General features: G+C 38.6%; 1 long non-coding RNA gene across 1 annotated transcript in view; it reads left to right on the top strand.

The window, feature by feature from the left end:
- The window catches only part of LOC134056120 (uncharacterized), a 96,178-nt gene that overhangs the window by 66,967 nt on the left and 11,605 nt on the right, over positions 1-17,606 (top strand). Inside the window, exon 2 of the long non-coding RNA XR_009934127.1 lies at positions 7,557-7,632. This is a non-coding gene — a long non-coding RNA (uncharacterized LOC134056120). The remainder of the gene's footprint in view (positions 1-7,556; positions 7,633-17,606) is intronic.

The raw sequence follows: 17,606 nt of genomic DNA, 5'->3' as shown, positions 1-17,606 counted from the left end.
TACAGTCCAAATGTCTCAAAGTCCTCTGGTACTAAATTTGCGAAGATTTCTGAGATGAATGAAATTGGAGGGGGTTGATAGCATTGTCCCTGCAATATTGAATCTCAATAGCCTGTACAATAAGATATTGTTCAATATGCTCCTTGGGCCTTGATAGGGCAGTTACATAAATGAAATAATGTGAAGCATGACATTGTGCAACATGGAGCTGGTTTTGGGCTTCAGGTTAATGGCCTTCTGGCAAAAGCATAAACAATGTGCTGAAGTAAAAGACTGCATCGATTTGTGCTTCTCTATATGATGGAATAAAATCTGTCCATGTGTAATCTGTAATTATACCACTTGTGACACATCTGCCTGTATGAAGTCCAAACTTAGCCTGTAGTCCTGACTTTGCTTTTTATTACTTTTATTGAATCATAAAAGATAGCATGTCCCTTCTTACACATCAGAATCCCAAGTTCCATCCAAGACAGGCCTGTAGAGATAAAGCTTCTGCTTAGGGTAGCATAATAGTGGTGGACCTACTGTCCATTTGAAGTCCATCAGAGCCACAGAAGCCACACTTACACTTGCTGCTCCAGAGACCAGAAGTGTATATTGCCACCTCTGATTTTTTCCCCTTCTCTGACACAAGACCCACAGATTCCTGCCTCTCTGCTAATGCACTTCCCTCACTGTCTCTTTCGCCTGTGAAGGAAGTGTCACACCTTCATCCTATTCCCTTCTGTGCCTGCATCAAGAAGGAAAAAGGGAAGCTTTGCAGTGTGGATAAGGCAGATTCTCACAGTGAAGACAGAGGGAAGCAAGTGCTAGTCAGGGAGAGGAGATAGGCTTGGGCCACTGTATGAGGGTAGAAGATATACTGGAGATCTTGGGAGAAGGTCAGAGGGCTGAAAACCGTAGATGATGGAGTTCACAGATGATTGAGATTACCAAGTATGGTCTCCTGATGTCACATGTCAATACAATGACCATAAACAATAAGTCAAGAAGAGTTGTGACAACTTTCCTTAATTTCTTAAGGAAATTCTTAAAACATGTAGCTTTCACTCAGTTTTGCTGTCTGAAGAAAGAGAATGTTGAAAGTTATTTTGGCCTTATTCTTGAAGTGATACAAGTAAGCAGAGGCTGTGGTGCTGGGGTTGTTTTCTACACACAAGGAAAAAGAGACAGGATACAGTGAACTTCATATCCTGCTGATATTGATGACTTTATCCTGGAAATACTCAACTGCTATGTTTAATTGCTCAACACTTAGGGGTATCTAGACTGCCAAACAAAGGTTTATTGCTTTGACCTTTTCTGCCTTATGTCCCATGAGATTTATGTGCATTGCCCCAGGGTTTTTCATTTCACCTAAGTACCTTACTTGTCATCCAGGATCTTGCCCTTTCGCAGGTAAGGGTCAGGCTGATTTTTTTGGAACAGATCTGTGAAGGAACTGGAGAGGTAGTACCCATTAAACTTCGAGTGTATACCGTGTCTCTGTGGGGATAGCTCAGTGTCATCTCCTGTACCAGAAATCAGCAACAAAATGGCTTTAGCCGTGCAGGGCAGTGGAAATTCAGGAACTACAACTAAAAGAGTACCCTGTTTCCAAAGAAGAAATTAAGGATGTCATATGTGATTATTCTAAACTTTAAAATTGTAATCATTGGTACTGATATTCTAAGAAAATAGGCCAGATGATTATCCTTTACCACAGTGACTGAAATATATTATTTTATTTTGCTTTCCAAGGGAGCCAATTTCACAACCAGACTGTACCAGTGCATAGTTACATGATGAAGTCAAGCAAACACAGTGAAAACCTTCTATTTCTGAATTTGAAACAAAATTCTGTATTGGTTTTTGCTAACTATTTTTACATTTTAAGATATATTAAATGCCACATTGTTCTGGCTCATGCACATCTCCATTATTTGAATCTTACAATTTTGATACCTTTCACATTTGATAAATTTCTTTTTTTATGACTCATCTGTTTTGGATCCTTTTAATATTTACATTCTTTTTCTCATCCTTAATGAATCTATGTAGTGATAATAATCCTAGCACCTCTTGTTCAGCATCAGAGTAGATTCTTCTTTCTATTCTTTTGTAATACCATTGATTAATAACTCATTGCTTCCTATCTGTCAGACAGTTTTTATCCACCTTATTGTAATAGTATTCAGACTGTAATTCTCTAGTGCCTCTATGAGCTTCCTGTGTGGTGCTATGTCAAAGGCCTTGCTAAAATCCAAAAAAATTATATCCACCACATTTCCTTTATCCACCCAGTTTGTCACTGCACTGAATTTCATCACAATGAAACATTTATTGATGTAAGTTTCTCTGTTAAACCAGAATAAATGTGAAGGTTCTGCTGTGATTATGTGATAGAGCCTGGTTCTTAACAGGTATTATCATTTTATGCACTAAAGATAATATGAGCCATGGGAGATGATACCATTCAGCAGGAGAAGTGAGGCTGTGAAGATCAAAGCATTATGAACCTTGAAAAGAAGTGGGAGAAGCTTACATGCTGCAATAGCTTGTAAAGGGCACAAGTAAAGTCTTCAAGCTGTATTCCAAGAGATGCTCAGAGAATATCAGCTTCAGAGCTGCTTCACAAAAAAAAAAAAAAAAACAGCCAAAAAAAACCCCCAAAAAAACAACACAAAACCAAAACTGTATCTTTAGAGAAAGAATTGTTTGGGCAAGGCCTCGTGAAAGCTGCATGCTGTCACTGTTCTGTTCCTTGGGAACATAAACAGGATCTAGGGACAGCTTGTGCAAGAAAACAGTTGGAATAAGGAATATCATGGTTTTCAGCAGCCAACTTGATTACCATCACCGCCCCTGCGTAGGAGGAAAGTTTCAAGAGGTATTTAGAAGGATGCTGGGTCTCACCTAACTATAACAGAACTACCCATTAAACTCCTAAACACTGGGAGACCAGGTCAGATCCTAAGTGCAGTTATAAAGACCAGCTCTTCTATGGGTTGAGAAGTTCAGCTTCTCATGTGCTTTCACAGCTGGGCTTCTCAAGTGCTTGTTGCTTACTCTGTTAGCTGTAGGAATAAATGAGGGGAGTGGACTGTTCTGCTGAGAGATCCAACCTGTTTCACAGGTTTGAGAGCCCTTGTGGTGAAATTTAATCCAGTACCCGTTTCCAAGTGACCATTGGAGTGGAATATGCATTGCAGCTTTTACACAGTTTATTGTCTCTAACTTTCTGAAGCTGAAATTTCAAGAAGTCTTAGTCTTCTAAGGCAGTTTTTATGACATCTGAACAAAAATAGTTTAAATATTAATGGGGGATGTGAGGTGTGTGTGAATTGTATCCAAAAATACACCTTCTTCCTGATTTAAATGCTTTTCTAGCTGAAAGAGCCATGGTTTGGAAATTAAAATTTGTAATGGATGTTATCTTCACTGGGCAAGTAAACTCAAAGGATGAATGCCATGAGGAAGACAAAATCTCTGTGGGCGCTCATCTTTGCAGTGAACCAATAACGGATATTTACCATTTTGACAAAGAAACCTTCAATCTCCTATTGTTCATTCCGGCAGTGGGAGGAGCCCGTGATCACAGCACAATGCTGTAGGTTGTCCTCTGCTCCCATTCTGCCAAATTACAAGGCCCCCCAGGTTTCCCCAGTCAGTAGCCCTGTGACTGGTCTGAGCCACAAAAGGCTATGAGTTCGAAGGCAGAACTGGAAATAATAACCTAAATTCCTGCATATTTTGGAAAGTGTAGTAAGAGCTCCAATTCAAACTTTTTTGGGAGGATTTTTAAAGCACTGGCATTACTCTTTTTATTTATTTATCTAGTTAGTTACTTCTGTCCACTCAGGACAAGGGACAGGTGATAAAAATAAAGCTCTTTATATAGAACTAACACCAACTAAACAACTAAAGTGCATTCACCTATAAAAAGCAGCAAAGTAATGCTGTATCTGTGTTAATAAGATTTGTTCTTTTGTGTTAACAGTGCTCCTGAACAGAGCATTTTGCTGGTATGTATATACTGGTTCCAATTTCAGAGTTGGTATATTTGTTGTAAGATAAGGAGCCTGTACTGTTGGTTTTCCTTTTTCCTTTCTGTGACACAATTATCCTGGGCCATATCCTAAGTAATTATTTAGATTCTAAAGTTGGATTGAGGTCTCTTATCTGGCCCATGAGTATTTTTGAATATTCTCTTGAAGGCAAAGGGCTTGGTTATTTGTTTGTGTGTATACATCATCCAGTGCCCACCCTTTCCCTCATTTCCTGGTTGTTGAAGACAAGTTTCTTAATATTTTCAATGAGAGGGGTTTTTTTTCTTAAGTAAGGACATCAGTATTTTACCTTTGAATAGTTACTTGTGGCTGTGGCTTCATCGTTGATTTCCAGGTCAAGAAATGAGTTTGAAAAGATCAATTGACTGAGGTTTTAATTTCTATATCTAGAAATTTTGAAAGATATCAGAAAGTATTGTACTGTATTCTCCTCTAGTCTTCCTTCTCCTTGTAACTAATCAGCTATGTATGATTCTAACTGACCTGCTCCAGCTGACTTAAGGTACTCAAGGAAAATCAAAGCCTTACAGATATGGAACTTCTTTATTGCTAATAGTTTGCAGAAGGCTGACATCTTCTGAAATGCTTCCTGATAACAAATTACACTTTTCCCCCTGCTCTTTAATTTTTAGATTGAATGAGTCTGATTCTTATCAAAGAATGGGAATTAGACCATAAACATGAGTCAGACAAAGTAGAGTTAGGACCCTATGCAAGTCATGGAATATTGCTAATGAACTTCAGTCATTGTGGAAATGGTAGCTTTCCTCTCACAGTTTTCAGACTCTGCATAAACTTTATGGCAGGAAGGAATTAAGTGAAGCCTGTTTACCTTCTGATACTTGTTTTTGAAGCCTTTACTAAGAGGTAACACTTAACTCTGTTACACTCTGTTAACACTTTACTCATGTGGCTCATTGCTTACCAACCATACTTCTCATTCTTGCAATTCCAGCACTTGGGCTTGTCTCAAGCAGAAGTTCATTAACTGTTCTTGAGCCATGTCCCTTTCTTTTAACAAGGGGATTACCCCTTTCACTCAACAATCATGATCTCCTGCCCCACAGGTGTTAAGCATCCTCACTGTGCATAGGAAGGAAAGGTCTTACAGAGAGCTTTTCCCGAGGCTCCATTTCTTGTATTAGAAGACTCACAGTGTGTGCTAATTTATGCCTGCCTTGAGGAGAGGGACCACTTTATCTGCAGGCACTATGCCCTTGGGCTAACTTTCAGAGTAATGCCAACTATTGTGTTCCCTCCTTTCCCTTTCCAATCAGAAGAACATGGTCAAAGCACAAAAGACTTCAGGTTAAAACTGCTAAGAAGATACACTGAGGAGCAGTTGTCAGGATTGTGCTCAGCATGGGAAGGAGGTGCTATGCCTTTGTTCTTTGACAGCAGAGAGAGCCATGTGTTTCCTCATTCTCTACAAGAAAATGCAGATTTTGGACAAAATTCGCTGTGGTGAAGTCCATGCACCAATTTATTCCTATTTAGGTCATTGGAATAGGGCTTCAGTGTTGCAGGCTCTATGCTGGCTCTCTACACAGAAATACATTTCACCCCCTGTGAATGCTCTTTGTCTTCAGTTGAGGTCAGTTTTTCACTGCATTCATTAGAAGAAATAGCTTTGGATTTTAACTACTGCTGCCCCTCTCCTTCCCTACCAGTAAGCCAGCATTACCGTCGTGAAGATATTAGAAAATAAGTAAATCTGGAAGGGGAAGAAAATGAAAGAAAGGAAGTTCAGAGGCTGAAACTCTTATCATCTATGTGGCAGTTGTGCTGTTGCCTGCTGCTAATGGACTTACCATTTTTTTGTCTGGATTTCTTCACTGTTTGTCTACCTTATTAGATGTTAATCAGGAGAAAGTAGGAAAGTTGTTTGATATAAGGTTGCCTAAAGGAAAAGGAACATGTGTGTCAGATGGTTCCTTCAGGAAAAATTTCAACCAAGCCTATAACTGTGATCTTGTGGCAGTATCATCCTAGTGCCCCTGTCAGGGGGCTCTTGTTCATTCAAATGCTCAAGAATTGTTTCTGATTTTTCCTGTGTTGTCCTTCCATGTTCGCTGATTTGCCTTCTGATCTTCAATACCTCTGATCTTGACAGAGTGGAAAACTTAAACCTACAAATAAGTTTGTGAGCTCATTTTTGTTTGTGGTATTGGTGTGTGTATGTATACGTTTATGTGACAGTATGTTGTCTGATACAGTGTGTTTTATTTTAAGCATCCATGAGGATGGATTGAGAAGTCTCATATAACACTGACATCTGAGGAATTGGATTTTTACTTATGGGAGAACAAAGTAAAATTACACTTAGGAATTGCTCCCACCCTGTGATACATTTAAAAACAGTATTAGATTTGTATCCAGGATTTATTTGACTGTCTCTGTGAGAGTGCTGCTGGTGAGGAGAACAGCTTTAACTTTGAATGGGGTAAATTAGGCAAGTTCTGCTGTCACCTTTTAAAAATAAAATTTAATGAAATTTTGATTTGTTCCTTTAATGAGTTATTGGTACATTGTATGTGTCTGTGTACATTGTTGTATGGTTTGCTATTACTAGGGCAAATCCTGACAACTTATTGCAAAATTGTTTTAATTTATTATTAATATTTTTTTGTTTTTCTCATTTGTCCTGGTTTTGGAGCCTTTATAATTAGATATAATTAAAATGACAGGTTTTAAACTGCAGTCTAACATTTAAACTCATCTTTATGGTACAACCCCTGGAGTTAAATTGTCATTCCAACTATTTCAACTCCATTTTAGAAAAAAAAATTATTTTTGCATCTGTTCAAATGCTGTGTCTACAGCTAGCACTTCTTAATCATCTTTTTTTGCACAGTAATGTGGCGTTTATTTTTCACAATAAGACACCATGCAGTTTTATAGAAGAGCTATTTCATATCCCTTAACAAAAGGTTGCAAGGGACATTTTGCCTTTAAAACTTTAAAAACAGCTTTCCTCTTTTTTAACTTGTCTTTCTCTGCTTCTCCATGCAACAGTCTGAAAGTGCTGCATTCTCTAGAACAAATTTGTAAAAAATGTTGTCGGCTGGCATTATGTAAAACCATATTTTCCCCTTTGGTGCGTATGTTCTGGTCCTAGCAATATCCTTGTTTTGCGGAAATTAGCATTTTTATTCTCACAGTCTTTGGTATATGGTGGTGTTTTTCTGTCTTTTTAATTGTGGGTTTTTTTAATTAGTATAAGGTTGATTGTTAAAATTAAGTGGTAGAAGGCTTCTTTCCAAATTATTCAGAGATCTTTTGCTGAAGAAATACATTTTGCTACTCTCAATTGCCTTTTTCCCTTTTTCTTTCATTGCAAACTACTCTGGGAAGAGCTTCTTTTAACAAAAAAAAAAAGAGAGAAGGCTATGCTTGACTGATAATGCATTGCTTTGGATGGTGAAACATTATGAAAGTTTAATTTTTAATTAAATCTGAAATACCAATTATAACTGAAAGAGATTTTAACCTGTTTCTTTTCAGACTGCCTGAAGTTACACTGTAGATGCTGAAATCACTGCACCTTAAAAACAAAAAGATTAAGCCACACTGCATTCCTGTAAGTAAAAGCTTTTCTGGTACCTTTTGTCTGTATTTTTCTTCTATATGCATCCAAAGTGTTCGCACAGTAGCTGGTCTTGGATAAAGGTCAGAGTCCCCTTGAATGGGATTTAGAAGTTCAAAGGATGTTTTATTTAAAACTTAAAAAGGAACTTACATCTTGCAGATCTTTAATTTCAGAGCACTGAATAGATCTTTCTTCCTGCTTTGTTTTGAATAGTATTAGGAATACTGTGCATCTCTGTTTGTTGACTTACAGTTGCTCTTGCTTTGTCAGTGAGGATTTCTGCACATTGGCTCAGAGATAACAGAAAGTAACAGAAGATTCCTTATAGCAAAAAATACAGTTTATTCTCTTCTCATAATGTCGTAACAAATTCTTCTCCTCTGTATGAGAAAAAAAAAAACAACTTTCTGATGACATCACAGGGGACTTCAGCTTTTTTAGGGTGCAGGTGAAGGCAGAAATGCCTCATTCATCTCTGTTGTGACACAACAAAACAGTTAAAATAACATCTATGTCTCAGCAAGGAAGTCTTTTTCTAAGAACATAGTTATTCCATAAATGCAAGTCAGATTGCACATTACTCTGATCTACCATTATTTAGAATATGTTTATTGAATGTATTTGGGTTAATAATTAAGATTTGGAGCTTCAGTGACTGAACAACAGGCATGCAAAAAAGGACTGGAAAATGCAGCAGATTCAGATACTCTTAATCAATTGAAACAATATATGAAAAAAATCCTGAAGCTTGTAGAAAGAAGGAAAAATATCTATTTCAGTTGAACAATACAAAGCTGTGGAGTATTACAAAGCAAAGTTAGGTTTTTTCTTGTTTAAGATCAAAATGTGCAGTCTGTAATGAAATCCAGAGTCTTCTTCCAAAGTGGTACTTTTGTACTCCAATTTTAAAATATTTTAACTATTAGAGAGGATTTATCATGCCTTTACCACCACCCCCCACCCCTCTTTTTTAATATATTTTAATGTTTTATTGTAAACTAGCCGGAGGGTACAGTTACACTGTGGGCAGCTAAAGCCTGCCCCTCCAGCACACAGTGCCAAGCATGACTCAGACAGGCAGATTGTGCCATTCTGGCTCTACTCCACTATGTTTTTACATTACTGGCAAGGGCCATGCCATTGTGTTGTTTAAATATTGTGCATTAACTGCAGGCTGTGGCCAGTGAATGGTATTTAACATTTTCTGCTCTTCATTGCTGAATATGAGCAGATTCCTTGACCACCAGAGGTTAACCTTGCAATTAAACTGGTGAGCCAAATTGAAAACACTCGTGTATTTGCTGGGTCCAGCAGAAATTTAAAGGGAAGTGTTCAGGGAAAAAATGGGGGGACTCTTCTGAATCTGTGCATACCAAATTTCATGCTTGTCTTGCAATTTAGTGTGAACAACCAGGAAAAATTTTGCTGGAAAGCAGGAGTAATTCTCTTTCCAAAATGCAGCAGCAGCGTAAGAATGAATTAAAAGCAAGTTCTTTGAATCCTTAGGATCCAGATGATCACTAAGACCTGCCTGGATGGCCCAAGACAAAATAAGAGTAGCAATTGGTACTGGCTGGGATGAACTTTTTTTTGTTATATGAGACTCTAGATTTTGAAGGGGAAATAAATACACAAGTGTAAAACTCATGTTTAGGAAATATTTTTGTTTCCTTTTTTTATCAAGAGTGTGAAGTACCTCCACACAGAGATGTTGAGCAGCTTTCTCAAGGTCCAAGTAAATCCGTGGTCTAACTGGAAATGGAGTGTGGGATCATGACTCCTAAGACTGTTCTGCCTAGGTCTTCTTTTCATTCTGAGAAGTAAAGGGCCATATTTTTAATCCTTGCGTTTCTTGTGCTAATAGCTTAAAAAAAACTGCAAACAAAGAAACAAAAGAAACTACAATAACAACAACGACAACAACAACAACAACAACAACAACAAAAAAACCTACAACCCCCCCCCCCTTTTAAACTTGTAGCTGCTTTTAAGTTCTGTAGCCTTGGCATAGGCTGTCTCTGCAATACAGAAAAATAAGATGAGGAAAGTTTTACACAAGCACATATCCTGTAAACTGAGGATGTGGTTCTTGCTATACCTCATGTCCATGTAAATAGTTGCTTGACACAATAAAAACAGTGGCACTTTTTACAGAGGAAGGTATGCTTTAAAGATTTATTTTGTTTCCTGTATGTTTGCTGTAATCGGGTTTCTACTTGTAAGACCTTTAACAAGGTGAACTTGGCATTTGAACTTTCTTGTATTAATCCAAAAACAGGAAAGAGAAAAGGCAAGCCATATCCTTTTATCTTTGTATTTTTGTAATTTATTTCTTTAATTAAAGTGTGGAAATCTTGCTTTAATGTAGGAATGTCCCTAAATCCAATGATTAATATAAGATGAGCCAAATTTTGTCTGATAAGAAATACTTTGTACATGGCATTAGAAGAAACATTAAGATTAACATCACCTGAGTATCTGTCGGACAGTTGCATTAAAAACTCCACTTGCTGAATGTAGTACAGATATTCTCCTAATGCAAAAGGTCTGTGGGCTGGATTCTTGTTTTCTTGAGTTCTCTGAACTATAGTCATGTAGGCTGATAGGCAAGCAGATCTATTGAGGTCAATGGGACTACTCAAATACTCAACTTTAAGGATGTGGTCTAGTACTTTGCTGTTTGCAGCTAACCCCTAATAGGATTAAGTCAAGCATGAGGAGGTACCTCTGCTCTCACTCAGTGTCTGCATGATTTTGGAATGAGACAATGACAGCATACATACTGTGTGTGGTAGAAAAATATGTGCTTTCAAAGCAATAGTTTTAGTTATGTTGCCATGGGCTGAGGGCAATAAGGAGTATATGACATGTTATTTTTGTTTAAAAAGAGATTGGTTTGTCAAGGTTTCAGCTTCACACAGCCTGATCTGATCAGTGACCAAGAGATTCAGTGTTCTAATCTTTATGGATACTGGGTCAATGAGTGGCATTGAACAAGTCATTTAACCTCACTGTGCCTTGTTCAGCAGACCACTCTTTCAATCTGGTTCAAACTGATACAGCTCTGTGAACATTACTGAATTTGTGAATTTGTGTTTGCAGAGCTCTTGGGATATAAAAAGTAACCATTGTTATTATTAATAAGTACATTTTGTAGAGGAATGGCCATACAGCCATTCCAGTGGGTGATCTTTCACAACTTGCTTGTGCCTTTGTTTAATCTCATCACTCAAAAGTAGCAAGGCCAACTCCAGGTTACAGAAGTATTTCTTATGTAACTCTCCCCACTTCTGAGTATTTTATGGTTTATGTTCTCTGTTTCTTTGCTACTTTCCTCCTTGCTGAGTTAACCTTGCATACCAAACTTTATTTTTATTTTTTTTTGCATTATACAACAGAGGCATTTGCGTAACCTCCAAATTACAGAGAGCAAATTTGTTTTGTCTAGTGATTGTTTGCTGATGATGTATGAAACAGACAGAAGACAGTTTGAATTTTCCTAAGTTCAATTGAGCTTGCAGGCATAAGGAAAGTAAGAGGCAGAACCCAAGCCAATGTGACACAGTAAGCTGGCGTCCCAGAGTGCAGGCTGCATTTGTAGTGTCAGGGCTGGGAAGGCCTTCGTCCATCACAGCATTGCTTTTAGATGAAGGAAGAGTTTTGAAGCAACAAACAAGCACTACATGCACTACATTGTTCTTTAGAGTGCAAGAATTCTCACAATTCTTGATGGATTTTGGGACCTTTCCTTTTCTCCTATAACTTGCTGTGTTAGCTAAAATTTCAGGTCTAAGATGGGCTTTAAGTCCATTCCCAGTTCCTGGTCCTCTGACTAAATGTAGACTCTCATGAGTTTAAGCCTTTTTTTGGATGCATTTATTGGCTTGTAGAAGCTGTGCTGCAAATGTGAAATGAGTATGGAAGTATGCTTGCTTTGAACAAAGATCAGTGTCTTGGGGCCAACTATCCCTGAGGAATAGCATTAGCGCATTGACAAAGAGAATTAATTTTGTCTTGTCCCCTTCCTTTACCAAGGCATTAATCCAGAAACTCATGGGGATAAACTCTGCCCTGATTTCTACCCCAGTGGAAATGTGGAGAGGTCAAAAATGTTTGTCAAGCCAGTAATTGTCCTAGAGTTAAAATTGTGGAGAAAGCAGAAACTGGCCAGATTGTTATCTGGCCCAGGGGCAAGAGGGTATGTAGGAGACCTACCTGGCATTATATGCTTCTGAAAGTGTTGCTTTTGTTGCACCTTAAGGAGAATATACTTGAAAAAAAAAATCTAGTGAGTGAAAATTTATAATTAAGAGCACAGTGATTAATTGTTCTTCATGTCCACAGGGAGAAAGACCTAAAGAAATCAGTTCAACAAGCAGTGAAAATTACCAAGTTAGATATTAGGAGCCGTGTTCTGACTGTATGGGTTGTAAAGTGCTGGAACACACGACCTATAGGTACTGTGGAATCAGGGGAGGTTTCTTTTTTAAGGAATTGCTTGGAAAACCACCTCCCAGAGTGTGCTGGAACTTCCCATAAGACAGAAGACCAAACCGGATGGGTTCTGTTGCTCCCTGGCATTTATCTGACTCAGTGTACCATTTGGGAATGTTGGTATCTGGCAAGTACATTCCTGATTAATAAAGCCTAATGTTCCCGAAAGATCTCCAGGGCTTTCATTTTTCCATCCTCTCATAACTGGAAAGCACATTGTGTTTTCAAAGATTTCATTTGGCTGCCAGCATTTTGCTTTGACCCTTCATTTTTAGAGAAGGACAGAGGGAGTCATATAGACATAGAAAGACATTTTCAGTCATGGTGAGTCTGCAGGGCTTTCTTTCCAGCCAGTGCCCAAATACTGATTTGTTTCAGTTACTGGTTTTTAAAATTTGGTTTAATGGAGACACTCCAGGTATTGCCTGATACATGCTCCTCTGATAAAGAACATGGAGACAGCTGAAAGCTGCAAATAGGATTGATGATCAGAGCCAATATGTAATGAGGCTGGAGTAAAGCTGCTTCAAAAAGGTAAATGTCTCAGGAGATTATAAGCTTTGTAATTGTCTCTCTTTTCTTCTGATTGCCTCTGTTTTCTGAATTTTCATGCAAACATCCTAGAAAGATGTTTTCACTTAATGAAACTGCAAATCTCAAAATGCAGTTTGCCAAGAACTAAGGAAAATTTTCTTAGTTCTCAGGTTGGTTTTAATCAGTCTCATTCACAATTTAGCACAGAAAAGGTGTTGGGAATTATTTTTTAAGTCTCTCATGTTTTGTGGTTTTTTTTTGTTTGTTTGTTTTTTTACAAATGTTTAAGGGTTTTTTGGGGAGGTGGAGGGGTTGTGTGGGGCTTTGTTTGTATGTTGTAGGTCTGGAGGTTAAGGGCATCAGCTGTAGAGTACAAATGGGTCAAATTATGACTTTTTTCATAGATGGCAGCTCTTGTTTTTGCAGAATAGCTGCCAGAATAGATGAGGATAGGAAGATGGCTCTCTGGTGTGTGTTTGTTTCAGTATATAAAGGAGTATGGGCTGTGATTCACTCATGTTAAAAAGGCATGGGAATAAGTATTGATTCCCTTCATAGCACTGCTGTAGAAAGTTGCAGTAAAACAGTTCAGCATTTCAGCACCTGAAGATGTTACGGTGAAAGTGGAAAATGTTTTACTCCATTTATCAAAGCATTTGCTACTCTACTTCAAGATAAAATAAAGAGTAAATATTATTGAGCAAGAAAGGTTATCTCAGACTATGAAAGGAAAAAAAGCAGCACAGGCCTGCCCTTTTCTGAAGTACTCCTATTTTGTTCTATCTTAAATGAAATTGTTTAGCTAAACCAGTGTATAATGGGAGGGACTCCAGAGAAAGGCATTGTGGTTACTCTATATTTACATCAGTGTCTCTGAGGACACTCTCGCTGAATCATTTCAGATTCCAGAGCCTGATGTTGGGCAGTCTGAAGAATGTAAGTTACCCAAATTTTCTGGTCTGTTTTCTTCACTAGGCTAAATTATCTGGCTCTGAATTTTACTATAGAGGATCTCATTCTTACTGCCCTCTTTCCTGACATTGCCCCTGAATAAGATAATAGATTAGGAAGATATTTTAATCTGTTGTGCCAAAATTGGTCTTTTGTTTTAATAGTTTCCACTGGCATGAAAGACATCAGAATTTTTATTTTATTTGTTTATTTCTAAATAATAACCAAAAAGAAGTATTTGACTGTGCAAAATGTTTTGGTGCCAGCAATAACTGAAGGCATCCCTGGGTCAAAACCTGCATTAACAGTTTTTTTGAACCTGTTGCTTTCTTTGGCAGATTGTTTTTTTCATCTTATTTCCTTAGAAGTTTCATTCTAGTTCATGCAGTGTTCTTATTGAAATTTTGAATATTAAAATCTTTTGTAGAATGGAAGAGTGTTATCCCATTTCTTCCAAGATCTGCAGCAAGTAATCAAGAATCCTGTGACTCTTATCAGCAGAACCTTTTCAAGAACAAGGTGTACATTTCTCAACAGCAGTGATAGCAGCTGTGCACCAGATCACTGCATGTCCTCTCTGAATACAAACCAGATTAGCTCATGATCATGCAGCCCCAGTTCACTTAGGTGGGGTACAGTGGCACAGTTCCTATGTATAGAGTTTGTAAGATCAGACCATCAGTGGAAGAATTGGAATCAGAGACAGATGAATTCTTGTCTTCAAGTTCCTTTTTCCATTCATTAGGGTTTCAAGTGAAGAGGATAATCTGTTTTGTCATGTCTGCTGCCCTGTTTTAATACACAACTAACCTTCTTATGTCTGAGTGGCTGTCACTTCCCCAGAACAAGTGACACTGGATTACTGAAGCAAACAGTTCTAAAATAATCATCCTTTGGGGCGAATTTAGTGCCATACTGACAGCTTTAGCCTGCATGTTGTTAGCAACCAGAGGGAAATTCCAGCAGTTAGGGCACCACAAAAGCCTGAGGAATGCAGAGAGAGAATGCTGAGGGACCCAGGAACCAGGTGACCAGGAAGGTACAGAATTAGTCTATCAACTCGACTGGACTTGATAATACCATAATTAGAAGTTAAAAATCCCTGAGTCGATAGGCAAGGTTGCTGTAGATAGTGATGCTCATGGATGGCACCTAAATATAAAAGTTTTGATACCTTGTAACTGTTTAAGTCCTGCAGGAAGGAAAGGATCATTCTTTTTACTTTTGTCAGGGCTTCAATGCTGTTTAATTTGTCTTGGTGCCTCTTGGCCATGTGACATCACTCCAGAAACGATCCCCTTTGTGGTTTCTTCCTGTGTCAGAAATTGGTGTGTTACTACTTCTCAGCTTCTTTGTGTGTGTGTCTGTGGCTTAGAAAATACTGCTCCTTTACAACTACAGCTGCCCTTCCTCTGATTGTGCTTGCCATTCAAGAGCACATTTATCATGGCAAACTCTTGTTCACTTCAGCATAAATTCACTTTATTATGCTGTGGTGTTCTTGTGCCTATGTGCTGATACTCGGGGCTCCAGAATGGCACTGGAGAGAACATTCAGGTATTAGTACAGCTCTAGATGTCCAGCAAAGACGTAGTTTCGTAGGATACCAGTCATGGTCACCTCAAGTGTTTTCCTGTCCTATCCAGGGAACTGTCCTTTGGCAAGAGTTCAGGAAAATTCTTAGTGTGTAGGAAGGTAATCCCAACTAAATTATGATTATAATCTATAAAAGATACAAATAGATATGTTTTTGGACTGCTATTGAACCGTATCTTTGCATGAACTTCTTTTGAACTTCTGTGATGCTCAAAACATCATTATTTTCTCATATGTAAATCTCATACTATTGCAAAAATATGAAAATAGGTGGTGAGAGGGGACACTGTCCTACCACATCCAGTGCTAGATGCAGTAACATTTAGATGCAGGACTCCAAGTGGAATTCAAACCCCAGAGTTAGAGGCTTTGTCTAGTACTTGGTATGTATTAAGGGCAAAGGGAAGCATCTTGTTGGATGGTATTCAGCCTAGAGGCAACCAGAGGGAAGCTCTAGAGACTAAACACTTGGTGGTTTTCCGTGGACAGGATTTCTTACCAGCAAGATATTTTTCCTTACTGCAGTCCGTTCATGTCCTAGAGAATTCCAAATGTGCTAGTTACATTTTAATGAATGCATTTTCTATCCCCTTATAGTTTGCTTTTCATCAACATGCGATAGACATAAATTTCCTGTGCCTTAGAATGGTGGAAAACAATGTTGATGTCCCTGCATTGGGAGACTGTCAGTGGCACAGTTTTCTATGTGATTGTCTTCATTATTACTTAATTACATTTAAAAGCATTTGATTTCTAAAAATATCTTACACTATCTCTGTCATAATGTTTAGAATGTATCTATACTATAGAGTAGATATTCTTCAAGCTCCTTAAGCTTCTATTTCTTGTAAAAGAAATATACTGTACAAGAAAATAGAATTTATTTATTTAATGCTGAACTAATTCTCAAAGCTCTGTTGTGATTAATCATGGGTGCACTGGTGGAAGTTTAGAAAGGGTAGTAGGTTTTTCTCCCTGCTTTTTCTTTGTTGACATGGCGGGAAGCCTGAATATCCATGTTATGAAACACTTGAGTCTCCCTTCTACTGCTGCCAGTATTTGGTCCCACTGTCTGAGTGGGATAGGACTTTGTAATTCCCCTCTGCTGCTCCCTAGAGCTAGCAATTCAGGGCTGTAGAACTGGGTGAAATTCAGGGCTACAGGTAAGTGATGTGAAAAAGCCAGTGTTCTTTGTAGTGCTCAGAATATACAGCTTTCAAAACAAATTTATTTTTTGTTTTTTAATTATGCAGAAAGGTTCAGTATTACTTCTTGAATCGTGACTTTAAAAGGAAATGAGAAGTCAAATTTTCTCCCTTTACTTACGCTTTAAAATGCCTCAAAAGGCCTAGCAGTTCAGTAGCAAAACTACTCATAGAATCATAGACTGTTGGAAGGGATCCAAAAGGATCATCGAGTTCAACTCCTGGTCCTGCACAGAACACCCAAAAAACTCACACCATGTGTCCAAGACCACTGCCCAAATGCCTCTTTGAACTCTGTCAGGCCTGTTGCTGTGACTGTGTTCCTGGGGAGCCTGCTCCAATGCCCAGCCACTCCCTGTGTGAAGAAAATTTTTGTAATACTTGACCTAAACGTCCCCTGACACAACTTCAGGCCACTCCCTCAAGTCCTGTCACTGATCACTGCAGAGAAGAGATGAATGACTGCCCCTGCACTCACCCTCACAAGGAAGCTGTAACTGCAGTGAGGTCTCCCTTCAGTCTCCTTCAGGCTGAACAGACCAAGTGTCCTCAGCCACTCCTCACAGGGCTCCCCACCAAGGCCCTTCTCCATCTTGCATTGTGGCACCCAGAACTGCCCCAGCACTCGAGGTGAGGTTGCCCCAGCTCAGAGCAGAGCAGGACAATCCCCTCTCTTGCCTGGCTGTGATGCTGTGCCCGATGCCCCCCAGTACAGGGTTGGCCCTCCTGGCTTCAGGGCACTGCTGACTCAGGTTCAACTTTCCATCTATCAGGACCCTCCCCTGAGGCACAAGAAAAAAGATCTGGGAATGTTGCTTTTTGAAATTCTTTAAGGATGTTGTTCAGAGAAGTTGTGGATGCCTCATCCCTGGAAGTGTTTTAAGGCCAGGCTGGACAGGGCATTGAGCAACCTGCTTTAGTGGAAGGGGGAACAAGATGGAACAACATCATCCTGAAGGTTTCTTCCAACCCAAAATACTTAATTCATTTGAAATTTCATTTCTATGATTTTATTTATTTCCAATGTTCTTTGTGATGCTACAAACTGCATCTCTCTGCAGTTTTCCACAACCATTCTTGTATCTAGGTACATCTAATTTTTTTCTAATAGAAGATTTAGCATGTCAACCTCTGTTTTTGCTGACAAAGACTATTGTAATAGATAGTTGAGTATTTCTTGTGGAT

Source organism: Cinclus cinclus, chromosome 2, assembly GCF_963662255.1.
Source record: "Cinclus cinclus chromosome 2, bCinCin1.1, whole genome shotgun sequence".
NCBI classification, from domain to species: domain Eukaryota; kingdom Metazoa; phylum Chordata; class Aves; order Passeriformes; family Cinclidae; genus Cinclus; species Cinclus cinclus.
The sequence above is the reverse complement of the archived record's forward strand: the minus strand, read 5'-3'. Positions and strand labels throughout refer to the sequence as shown.